We start from the raw sequence: 11,786 nt of genomic DNA, 5'->3' as shown, positions 1-11,786 counted from the left end.
AATCCTGGGAATCCCTGAGAGTCACACAGGAAATCCTGGGAAACCTCTGAGAGTCATGCTGGGAATCCTTGGAAATCTCTGAGATTCAAAAAACAGAAACTGCTGGGAAATCTCTGAGAGTCACACAGGGAATCCCTGGAAATCACACAGGAAATCCGGGGAAACCTCTGAGAGTCACGCTGGGAATCCTTGGAAATCTCTGAGATTCAAAAAACAGAAACTGCTGGGAAATCTCTGAGAGTCACACAGGGAATCCCTGGAAATCACACTGGGAATCCTGGGAATCCCTGAGAGTCACACAGGAAATCCTGGGAAACCTCTGAGAGTCATGCTGGGAATCCTTGGGAATCACACAGGGAATCCTGGGAATCACACAGGAAATCCTGGGAATCACACAGGGAATCCCTGAGAGTCACACAGGAAATCCTGGGAAACCTCTGAGAGTCACACTGGGAATCCTTGGAAATCACACAGGAAATCCTGGGAATCCCTGAGAGTCACACTGGGAATCCTTGGAAATCACACAGGAAATCCTGGGAATCACACAGGAAATCCTGGGAAACCTCTTGAGAGTCACGTTGGGAATCCTTGGAAATCTCTGAGATTCAAAAAACAGAAACTGCTGGGAAATCTCTGAGAGTCACACAGGGAATCCCTGAGAGTCAAACAGGAAATCCCTGGAAACCTCTGGGATTCAAACAGGAAACCTCTGAGAGTCACGCTGGGAATCCTTGGAAATCACACAGGAAATCCTGGGAAACCTCTGAGATTCAAAAAACAGAAACTGCTGGGAAATCTCTGAGACTCACACAGGGAATCCTTGGAAATCACACAGGAAATCCTGGGAATCCCTGAGAGTCACACAGGAAATCCTGGGAAACCTCTGAGAGTCACACAAGGAATCCCTGGAAATCACACAGAGAATCCCTGGGAATCACACAGGAAATCCTGGGAATCCCTGAGAGTCACACAGGGAATCCCTGGAAAATTCCAGGATTCAAAAAACAGAAACTGCTGGGAAACCTCTGAGGTTCATGCTGAGAATCCGTGGAAATCACACAGGAAATCCCTGGAAACCTCTGAGATTCAAAAAACAGAAACTGCTGGGAAATCTCTGAGAGTCACGCAGGGAATCCTGGGAAACCTCTGAGAGTCACACAAGGAATCCTTGGAAATCACACAGGAAATCCTGGGAAACCTCTGAGATTGAAAAAACAGAAACTGCTGGGAAATCTCTGAGAGTCACACAGGGAATCTCTGGAACTCTCTGGGATTCAAAGAGGCAACCCTGGGATCCCTCTGAGAGAAAATCCTGGGATCCCCCTGAGATTCATCCATGAAAATCCTGGGATCCCTCAGAGATTCAAATAGAAAATCCTGGGATCTCTCTGAGAGAAAATCCCTGGAAATCTTTGGGATTCAAACAGGAAATCCCTGGAAATCTCCGAGAGAAAATCCCAGGATCTCCCTGAGATTCATCCATGAAAAATCCTGGGATCCCTCTGAGACTCAAACAGAAAATCCTGGGAAGTCTGTGGGATTCAAACAGGAAATCCTGGGATCCCTCTTAGAGAAAATCCTGGGAAATCTCTGAGATTCAAACAGAAAATCCCTGGGAATCTCTTGAGATTCAAAGAGGAAATCCTGGGATCCCTCTAAGAGAAAATCCCAGGATCCCCCTGAGATTCATCCATGAAAATCCTGGGATCCATCAGAGATTCAAACAGAAAATCTCTGGGATTTATCCACAGAAAATCCCAGAATCCCTCTGAGATTCAAATAGAAAATCCTGGGAAATCTCTGAGATTCAAACAGGAAATCCCAGGATCCCTCTGAGATTCCAGGACCGAGGATTCATCCACACACACAAAATAAAACAACAAAAAGCCATTTTTGCCTCAGGGTTCCTCCCTTTTTTGCCCCTTGGAGAAGCGAGAGTTGGGAATTCCAGAACGGGGTGCTGAGGGAAAAATGCCAAAAATGACTTTGCTGGGAATGTTTGCACTTTGGGCTGGGCAGGAGAGGCTGAAATCCCACGGCAGGAGCTGGGATTTTCCTTGCTGGGTTCAGTTTGGAGTCTCAAACAACAGGAAATTCCAAAAACAGGAAGAAAAAAAACTTTTAAGGACATTTTATTTTATTTTATTTATTTTATTGTTTTTATTATTTTATTTTATTGTTTTATTATTCTATTCTGTTCTATTTTATTCTATTCTATTTTATTCTGTTTTATTCTATTCTATATTTTCTATTCTATTCTCTATTCTATTCTATATTTTAATTTTTATTTTATTTTATTCTATATTTTCTATTCTATTCTATATTTTATTCTATTCTATTCTATTCTATTCTATATTTTATTCTATTCTGTTTTATTCTATATTTTATTTTCTATATTTTATTTTTTATCTTATTTTATTTTATTCTATATTTTAGTTTATATTGTATTTTCTATTCTATTCTATTCTATTCTATTCTATTCTATTCTATTCTATTCTATTCTATTATCTTTTGTTTTATTCTATTCTCTTTTGTTTTATTCTATTCTCTTTTATTTTATTCTATATTTTATTTTATTCTATTCTATTTTACTCTATGTTTTATTTTCTATTCTATTCTATTCTATATTTTATTTTTTCTATTCTATTCTATTCTCTTTTGTTTTATTCTATTCTGTTTTATTTTATTCTCTATTTTATTTTTAATTTCATTTCATTTTATTTAATTTAATTTCATTTTTTAAATTTTATTTTATTTCATTTCATTTCATTTTATTCCTTCTGGAATCACTGCTGGAGTGGAGAAGAAAAATCCCTCACATCCAATGCTGTGCTTCCATTAAAAAAACAAAATAAAACCACAAATATCTGCTCCCATCATTTCTGCTCCCTCCTTTTCCTTGGAAGCTGCTTTGAATCCCAAATTTCTGTTCCATGATCATGGAGAGACCTCCCAGGAGCTGCAGGAATTAAGAGAACTGGAAAAGCAGAACCAGCACAGGCTCTTCCCCACTCCTCTCCTAATTTATATTTTATTTAAAAAATTTGCTTTTACTTGAAAGTCAATTTGTCCATGAATAAAAATGGGATTTCTATGAAATTTTTGGTGTTTTTTTTATTGGATAATTCTCCAGCTGGAAAACTTTCAAAAAGTGGGAAAATTCTGGGAAAATGAGATGGTTTAATTATGGCAGAAAAAAATATTTTTATTATTTTATTTTATATTTTTTTATTTTTGTAATTAATGGGGGAAAATTTATCATAATTAATCAAAAAAATCTGAATAATTTCAAATTTTTATTAGCTGGTTTTGATGGGTTTTTACTTTTGGACAGAGAATTTAGGCTGGAGCTGCTGAATTCCACCAAAAGTGAGAATTCCCTGGATTTGGGAGCTTCAGAAATCCCAAAAATCAAATTTTGTTAAATAAAAGTTAAGAAAATAAAAGTTGATAAATCAAAGTTTGGAGAGAGTTTAAATCCAGATTTTGGCTGGGTTTAGGGAGGGAGGAGAAAATCCAGGGCTGGATTTAAAATGATTTAAATTTAAATTGATCCCAAAATTGGCCCTGCCTGAATTTCCTGTTCTGAGGTGCCCAAATCTCCAATTTTAGGATTAAATAAATTTTAAAAAAATAAATCTATGGGATTTGGAAATATCCAGGTAGAAGTGCCAGAGTCTCTAATGCAGCAAGGGGGGAAAAAAGCCAAAAAAATAAAAAGGTATTGAGGGGTAATAAAATCAGGGAAAAAAATAAAATCAGGGGGAAAAAAATCAGGGAAAAAATAAAATAAAATCAAGGGAAAAAATAAAATCAGGGAATAAAATAAAATAAAATCAGGGGGAAAAATAAAATCAGAGAAAAAAATAAAGTCAGGGGAAAAATAAAATCAGCGGGAAAATAAAATCAGGGGGAAAAATCAGAGAAAAATAAAATCAGGAAAAATATAAAATTAGGAGAAAAAAACAGGAAAAAATAAAATCAGGGAAAAATAAAATCAGGGGGAAAAATCAGGGAAAAAATCGTGAAAAAATCAGGGAAAAATAAAATGAGGGAAAAAATAAAATCAGAGAAAAAAATAAAATAATGGGCAGAAAATTTAGAATAAAATTTTAGATTATATATATATGTAATGTAAAATACATATATTTTTAAAATATATATCTTTTAATATATTACATATAATTTATATTTTATATATTATATAATACAAATATTTTATTGCTATGTAAAATATAAAGAAAAATTTTTTTCCTGCACTTGGAGAAGGCCCTAAAAGTGACCCTGGCAGTGATGGGATCAGGGGGACAGAAGGGGAGGGGACAGCGGGGACAGGAGCAGTGACTGCTGCGGGGCAGGACAGGGCCACCTCGGCCCGGGGCCATTGTCACATTGTCACTGCTGTGCCATTGTCACATTGTCACTCCAGTGCCATTGTTGTCCCGGCCATTGTCACATTGTCACTCGTGGTGCCATTGTTGTCCCCAAAATCCCGGTGTTGTTCCCCAGTCCCACTGTTTGTCATTCCCAATCCCACTGTCATTCCCAATCCCAATATTTGTCATTCCCAGTCCCACTGTTTGTCATTCCCTGTCCCCATTCCTGGGGCGTTCTTGGGACCAAACAACATCTGAAGCTCCTGGGGGCTGCGGTGTCCCTGTCCCTGTGTCCCTGTGTCCTTGTCCTCATGTCCATGTTCCTGTCCCATCCCTTCCCTGTCCCATCCCTGTGTCCTTGTGTCCTGTCCCTTCCCTCTGTCCCTGTCCTTGCGTCCCTGTCCCCGTTTCCCTGTTCCTGTCCCATCCCTGTCCCCTTGTCCCTGTGTCCCTGTCCTTGTCCCTTTCCTGTGTCCCTGTCCCCATGTTCCTGTCCCTGTGTCCCTGTCCTGTCCCCGTGTCCATGTCCTGTTGTGGGTTCCTGTCCCATCCCTGTCCCTGTGTCCCTATGTCCTTCCCCATGTCCACATCCCTGTGTGTGTCCCCGTGTCCCCTTCCCTTCCCTGTCCCTGTGTCCCTGTCCCATCTCCGTGTCCCTGTCCCCATGTTTCTCTCTCTGTGTCCCTGTCCCTTTCCTGTCCCTGTATTCCTGTCCCTTTCCTTCCCTGTCCTTGTCCTTGTGTCCCATCCCTGTGTCCCTGTCCCCATGTCCCTGTCCCTGTGTCCTTCCCTGTGTCCATGTCCCTGTGCATGTCCCCGTGTCCCTTTCCCTTCCCTGTCCCTGTATCCCTGTGTCCCTGTGTCCCTGTGTCCCTATGTCCCTGTGTGTGACCCTCATTCCCAGATTTTCAATGGGATGTGACCCTCATTCCCAGATTTAGGATGTGACCCTCATTCCCAGATTTGGGATTTTATCCTCATTCTCAGATTTGGGATGTGTGACCCTCATTCTCAGATTTGGGATGTGTGACCCTCATTCCCAGATTTGGGATGTGACCCTCATTCCCAGATTTGGGATTTTATCCTCATTCCCAGATTTGGGATGTGTGACCCTCATTCCCAGATTTGGGATGTGACCCTCATTCCCAGATTTGGGATTTTATCCTCATTCTCAGATTTGGGATGTGTGACCCTCATTCCCAGATTTGGGATGTGACCCTCATTCCCAGATTTGGGATTTTATCCTCATTCCCAGATTTAGGATGTGACCCTCATTCCCAGATTTGGGATTTTATCCTCATTCTCAGATTTGGAATGTGTGACCCTCATTCCCAGATTTGGGATGTGTGACCCTCATTCCCAGATTTGGGATGTGACTCCACAGAACTTAAACACAAAAATCACCTTTTTTTCAGGAAATACTGCTGCAATTCTCCAGAATTTTGGGATTTCTCATCCATTTGGATCCAGCTCTTCAATCACCCATGGCAGGAACTCCCCATCCCATCCCTCGGGTGTGAAAACCACGTGCCCCTGAAATTCCTGCAGCTTTTTGGGTATCTCCGGGACCATCTCTGCAGGGAAAAGCTTTTAGGGAGCTGCTCCGGGAATCGCTGAGGTCGAGTCGCCCCGAGGAGCCTGGGGGTGCAAACACCAGGATGGGGAGGCAATGAGCCATTCCCAAAGAACTGCAAATGAGGGGAATTACAGCACCCAGCGGCCCGTGCCTCATTTTTGGGAGCAGGGAGCATGACTGGCACTGCTCGGTCAAAGCCCAGGTGTGTCCCGAGGGCAGGAAAAATCCCGGGGGGAAGGGATGGGATCGGGAATGGGGGCTGGGAGCGAGGCCAGGCCATGTGGGCAGCTGGAATTGGGATTGTATGGGATTTGGGGCGGGAAAAATCCACGTGCAAACTTCTCACAGAACACCCAGGGACTAGGAAGTGCTTTCCCCATTTCCCAGATTTCAGGCAGTTTTTCCATTCCGAGCTGTTTCCAAACCCCTTTTCCCCCCTGAGTGCTTTTCCCTGGTTTTACCCAGCTGCGGGACGAAGGGGGCAGCAAATTCCCTGAATCCAGGCAGCTCTGCTGGATTCCTGCGGGATGTTTCATCCCGGGCTCTTCCTTCCATCAGCTGGAATTTCTCATGGATGCGCTGCCGTGTCCTCGGCCGACCCGTGCTGGGCCGGGCAGACTCTGACACATTCATTCCTCCCTCCTTCCAGCCTGGAATTCTCCTGGAGCTCCTCCTGGGACACCTTTTCCCCTGGAGATGGGAGGGGGAGGCTCTGGGATCCAATTCCCAGGGTTTGTTCTCTTCCCTGAGAATTCCTGGTGCAGGGAAAGGGTCTGAGAGCTCATCCCATCACACCCCCTTCCCCTAGCCCAGGTTGCTCCAAATCCCAGAGATCCCAGAGATCCCACATCCCAGAAATCCCACATCCCACATCCCAGAGATCCCACATCCCAGAGATCTCAGAAATCCCATATCCCAGAGATCTGAGATCCCAAATCCCAGAGATCCCAAATCACAGAGATCTGAGATCCCAAATCCCACAGATCCCACATCTCAGAGACCTCCTATCCCAGAAATCCCTTATGCCAGAGATCCCAGATACCAGAAATCCCACATCCCAGAGATTCCAAATCCCAGAAATCCCACATCCCAGAGATCTGAGAACTCAAATCCCAGAGATCCCAAATCCCAGAAATCCCACATCCCACAGATTCCACATCCCACATATCCTAAATCCCAGAGATCCCAAATCTCAGAGATCCCACATCCCAGAGATCCCAAATCCCAGAGATCCTAGATACCAGGGATCCCAAATATCCCAAATCCCAGAGATCCCAGATACCAGGGATCCCAAATATCTCAGATACCAGAGATCCCTTATCCCAGAGATCCTTTATCCCAGAATTCCTTTATCCCAGAATTCCTTTATCCCAGAGATACCAGACAGCAGAGATCTCACATCCCACATATCCCAAATCCCAGAGATCCCAAATCCCACATATCCCAAATCCCAGATATCCCTTATCCCTGGAAGTGATTGGACTGTAAGAGTGAGTTTAGGGAATATCCAGCAGCTGGAAAAGCTGAAGGATTAAAGGTGGATGAACCCCGGGAGGTGCCAGAGCTGAGAATTCCAGGGAATTTGGAGCAGCAGGAAAAGCTGCAGGGTTCAGGGTGGGTGAACCCCAAGAATTCCAGCACTGGGAACTCCAGGGAATTTGAAGCAGCTGGAAAAACTAAGGATTAAAGGTGGGTGAACCCCGAGAATTCCAGCGTTGGTAATTCCAGGATGCTGGAACGCTCCAGACCCGGAATTCCAGGGATGAATCCCCTCGCAACCCTTAAACATTAAAATTCCCCCGGGAGGGGCCGGGATAACTCCCCTCGCTTATTCCCCAACACCCCAAACACAAACCCACCTTTCTGACCCTTTTAAATTTTATTATTTTTAATTTTTGGGAGCAAAGCGCGGCCGCCCCTCCTGCCGGGAGGAGCGCGGCTCGCGGGGCGGCTCCGGGGAGGGGTTTAAAAACCAAAATCCACCGAAAATCGGGCAGGAAGCAGCAGCTGCTGCCGCACATTTCCCTGCCTTGCAGGAGGATTTTTCCAGCCCGGGAGGAAGAATTGGATGAAGCGGGACAGGGCTGAGCTCCCCCCCAGCACAGATTGAGGTAAATTCGGGGCTGCGAGCCGGATTTGGGGCTCGGTCGCGACAGAAATCGCGACTGGTTCATTAATTTCAACATTTCAGCATTTCCAAGCCTTTCTTTCTTCGCGGTGAAAGTTTGATTTCACTTCTTCTCTCCCTTTTTCTCCCTCTCCCATCGAGGAGAAAAATTAATTTATGTTTCTCCTAATTCTTCTCCCCCCCGAGCTGGATTTGGCGGGGATGCGATGCTGAAGATTTTTAAAGTCCTGGTGGTTTTAGAGCAGATTTTATCCCTTTTTCTTTTTTTTTTTGGCTCCCGGCTGGAATAAAGGACGAGTTGCAAACTCGCCGCGAGTTCGGGCAGTGCCTGAGCTGGGATTTTGGTAAAAAAATTCCAAATTTCCAGCAGAAAACCGCGGCTGTTCCATCAGCGTGGGGTAAATGTCACCCCGGGTTCTCCTCTCTGGATAATTCCCATTTTTTTTCAGAGGGAAAACTCCGGGGTAGATGTCTGGCAGAAGGTGCAAAATATGTCCTTAATTAAGGAATTTTTTTCTGCTGTCACTGCTGGGGGTTCTCCGAGCCAGAGCTGCTCCATCCTGGTAATTTTTGGGATTTACTTCGGGATTTCCACCTGGAGAAACGTGGGATGTTCAACCCGGGCTGAGCTCATGAATAATTGTGATTAATATTTCCTCCCCGATGAGCTTTTAGTGTTAATTAAACAGCTGTAGATAAAAAAAAATCCAAGCCCAGATAATTTCGAAGATCCAAGTTTGGATATCTGGGAGTGCAGCAGGGAAATAATTCATCACCAGCGCATCAGCTCAGCGCAGTGCTTCCAATTTTTCCTGGATTCAGCCTGAAAATCCTGGATTTAGGTTTTCTTCCCGGTTTTTTTCTGCACTGAGCCACCCACCGTGGTGGAATTTCCTCGGCTGGGGAGCAGGGAGCAGTTAAAATAACAATAAATGGAATGAAAGCTGGAATATCTGGGAGGAATCACACCTTGGAGAGAGGGAATTTCATTAATCCCAATCCCAAGGGCAGGAGGGTGTTGGGAAACATTCCCAAAAATGGGAAAATTAATCCTTAAATCAGGGCTGAAGCTCAGAATTCCTCTCCAGCCAAAGCCAGCAGGAGCTTGGTGGGTGCAGAAATGAGCATTTCAGGGGGGAAAAAACTTGAGGGAATTTTCAGCAGCTTGGGAAATCCCTCAGGATTTTGCCCAGGTCAATGTTCCTGGGGTGATGGAATGGAAAATCCTCGAGTTCTGCTGGAAGTTCACCCCAAAATCCCTTCCCAGTAACGAGCTCTGGGTTTCTAATTTAACTCCCAAACTCATTTTTACTGTCCCTGTTCTGCTTCCCCTTCTGCTCCATAATTTTTATTCATTTTCCCCTTTTATTCCTTCTCCTCCTGAACTTTTCCAGAGCATTCCTGGCACGGTTTCAAACCAGAGCTCCCAGTTTGGGCACTGGGATCACCCCCAGCTCCCCCAGCTGCTTTTTGGGCATTTTCTGCCCCACATTTCTTGCAAAAAATGGAAAGGAGAGGAAAAGTTTCCACTGCAAATCCACAGCAAGTTTGTTATTCCAAAAGGGATTTCCCAGGAATAACAAGGGCCTGGTTTGGAGCCCGCCTGTCCCGCTGGAGGATTAGGGAGCATTAATTAAAACAGCATCACCCAGAGGGTGAGGAGTGATCCAAAACTCCTTGGAGGATCCCAGATCCTCCTGGAAATCCTCTCCGTGGAAATTTGGGATGTTCCACCCCTGAGCCAGGCTGAGCTCTGCTCCCTCAGCACACTCAGAATCTTTTTTGGGGTTAATTTTCACCTTCAGGTGAATTTTTTTGGTGTTTAATTTAAGAAGATGTTGCTGTGTGGAGATTAAAAACAAAATAAAGATCTAAAGACAGGAGAGTTTGGAACAGTCCAGAGATCCTGGTTTAGAAATCTGGGAATGCAGCAGGAATAGTTTTCTTCATCTCTATCAGGAGAAATTTATCATCACTCTAAGGAGAAAATTATCATCATTATCAGGAGATTTTTATCACTATAAAAAGATATTTATCATCACTACCAGGAGAAATTTATCATCATTATCAGGATAAATTTATCACTATAAGGAGATATTTATCATCACTATAAGGAGATATTTATCACTATAAAAAGTTATTTATCACTATAAGGAGATATTAATATCAAGATATATTTATAAGGATATATTTATAAGGATATATTTATGAGGATATATTGATGTTTATTGGGATAAATGCCCTAAAATTTGCAAGGACACGGGATTTTTCCAGGGAACAACATCTGGATCCACAGCCAACATCTGTCCTGGGGGCGCTCAGCTCAGCATCTCCCAAATCCAGGCCCAGATCTCTCCCCAAATCTCCTCCAGGTCCTGTTTGCTCTCGGTTTTAGCCCCTCAAGAAGCTCCCCTGGGAAGAGAGGGGCACTTGGAGCATCCTCTGTGCCTGGCCTGGGACAGGACCCAGGGAATGGCTTTAAACTGCCAGAGAGCAGGGATGGATGGGATTTTGGGAATCAATTCTTCCCTGGGATGGAATTCCCAGATTTGCTGGGGCTGCCCCTGGATCCCTGGCAGTGCCCAAGGCCAGGCTGGGATAATCTGGGACAGTGGGAGGTGTCCCTGCCATGGCAGGGCTGGGATGGGATGAATTCAGGGTCTCTTCCAGCCCAAACCATCCCAGGATTCTCTGATTTGATTTTCCCATCCCTCTGTGGGTGCTGCAGGAACAGCCCTGGGCTCTGGGGATGGGCTGGGCAGGGATGGAGGGACAGGACCCAGGGAATGGCTTCCCATGGGAAAGGGGAGATTGAGATGGGATTTGGGATGGAATGAGGGTGGGGAGGGGCTGGGATGGAATTCCCAGATTTGCTGGGGCTGCCCCTGGATCCCTGGAATGTCCAAGGCCAGGCTGGAGCACCCTGGGACAGTGGGAGCTGTGGGAACCACGGTGGGACCAAATGAACTTTGGGATCCCCTCCAACCCAAATCATTCCAGGGCTCCATGTGCTGCTTGGATGGGATTTTGGGGAGGAATTCCTGGCTGGGATGGAATTCCCAGAGGAACTCCTGGATCCCTGGCAGTGTCCCAGGCCAGGCTGGAGCACTGGGACAATGGGAGGTGTCCCTGCCCATCCAGGGGTGGCACTGATGGGATTTAAATCCCTCCCAACTCATCCCACAATTCCAGGACAATTCCATATTTTTTCCTTGCCTCTGTTCCCTTCAGGAGCTCTGGACAGGGCTGAGTCAGCACCCCCAGGATCATGCCTGGAATGCTGAAATGACACAATTGCTGTGGGGATGGAGCTCAGGGCACGGGGAGCAGCAGACCTGGAGCATTTCCTGCCTCCTCCCCTGGCTCTGCTCGATGGGTTTTTAATGTTCTGCCTTGGATTGCTCTGAATGGAGAGACCAAAATATCGTCCTGACGTCAGGGATGAATCTGGACGTTGTTAGAAGCTGTGAGGGGAGAAATGAGCCCAAAAAAATAAAACAAAAAGGGAAAATCCAGCCCAAACCTGCACAAACTTGAGCCTGGATTTATTTTCAAGGAGTTCAGCACGTGCAGTCCCTCAACCCTGAGGGAGGAACGAGTCCAAGTGCTGCTCCTAGTGGCAGGGCTGTGGTTTTCCTGGAATATTTTCCATGTTCAGTTGTGCTATTGTGGTTTTCTGGTGCCCCCATAATGTGTGGGTGCAGCT

The 11,786-nt window shown here is 45.0% G+C and overlaps 1 protein-coding gene across 1 annotated transcript in view; it reads left to right on the top strand.

Annotated features, from left to right (window-relative positions):
• The first annotated feature begins 7,941 nt into the window (after positions 1–7,941).
• LOXL2 (lysyl oxidase like 2) overlaps positions 7,942–11,786 on the top strand; it is a 53,404-nt gene continuing 49,559 nt past the window's right edge. The window contains exon 1 of the mRNA XM_033081324.2: positions 7,942–8,063. The gene's annotated coding sequence lies outside the window, so the exon portion shown is untranslated. The remainder of the gene's footprint in view (positions 8,064–11,786) is intronic.

This window comes from Catharus ustulatus, chromosome 27 (assembly GCF_009819885.2).
Source record: "Catharus ustulatus isolate bCatUst1 chromosome 27, bCatUst1.pri.v2, whole genome shotgun sequence".
NCBI lineage: Eukaryota > Metazoa > Chordata > Aves > Passeriformes > Turdidae > Catharus > Catharus ustulatus.
Note: the sequence above shows the minus strand (reverse complement) of the source record. Positions and strands in the feature narration are given on the sequence as shown.